General features: G+C 37.8%; 1 protein-coding gene across 1 annotated transcript in view; it reads right to left on the bottom strand.

Moving 5' to 3' along the window:
* Positions 1-667: 667 nt before the first annotated feature.
* LOC310773354 (NLR family CARD domain-containing protein 3-like) overlaps positions 668-826 on the bottom strand; it is a 68,183-nt gene continuing 68,024 nt past the window's right edge. Inside the window, exon 10 of the mRNA XM_083633224.1 lies at positions 668-826. This exon is cut by the window's right edge and continues 1,638 nt beyond it. The gene's annotated coding sequence lies outside the window, so the exon portion shown is untranslated.

The following is an 826-nucleotide window of genomic DNA, read 5'->3' as shown; positions in this document are numbered from 1 at the left end:
ATGAACACATAACCTTCATAAGCTTCCATAGGAGTGATTTTCCATCTCCTCCATTCAACATGAAACTATATTCCTCAGCTTCTCAGCAGCTCTGTTCACACTGACTTTATGAATGAGAGTCAATGTCTGTTGGTACAGACTGGAGTCACATGACCAGACTGAGTCTATACACTAACAGACTCAATGTTCATATGTTGGTACAGACTGGAGTCACATGACCAGACTGAGTCTATACACTAACAGGAGTTATTCCACTCGTGTACATCTGTAACCATAGCAACCTTTACTGCAGACCAACATGGCGGCTCCCATCTCCTGTGTTTTCAGTTTACTGGATATCAGTAACCAGAACACAAACAACAATAATAACGAGCCTTCACAGAGGTCTGTGCTCTCTGACTGGCTGAATATTATTGATTATTAGCGTCTGTATTTATTGATATTCTGATTGTGAATCCATTAACCCTGAATATGATTTAGTGTGTGATAAACACTGTAAATTATTTATCAGGCTAAATGTTTCAGGGGAAATTGAAATGATGTCACTCATATCAAACTCCAGACTCAGCACCTTTCAGCCTCACATGTGACTGAATGGAAATGATGATAAATGACTCTCTCTCCCCCTCTCAAATTCAAATTCAAATTAGCTTTATTGGCATGACAAGTTACAAGCTGGTATTGCCAAAGCAGTGCAGAAAGTTGGTACAAATAACAATATACAAATATCAGTATGCAAATAACAATCATTATGTACAATACAATTGTAATACAAACAGTAAATAGCAATGATAATAATGTCCATGTTAAGCATGCGCACATGCAC

The sequence above is a fragment of the Poromitra crassiceps genome (assembly GCF_964638095.1).
Source record: "Poromitra crassiceps genome assembly, chromosome: 3".
In the NCBI taxonomy this organism is placed as follows: Eukaryota; Metazoa; Chordata; class Actinopteri; order Beryciformes; family Melamphaidae; genus Poromitra; species Poromitra crassiceps.
This window is presented reverse-complemented; position numbering and strand designations above follow the sequence as displayed.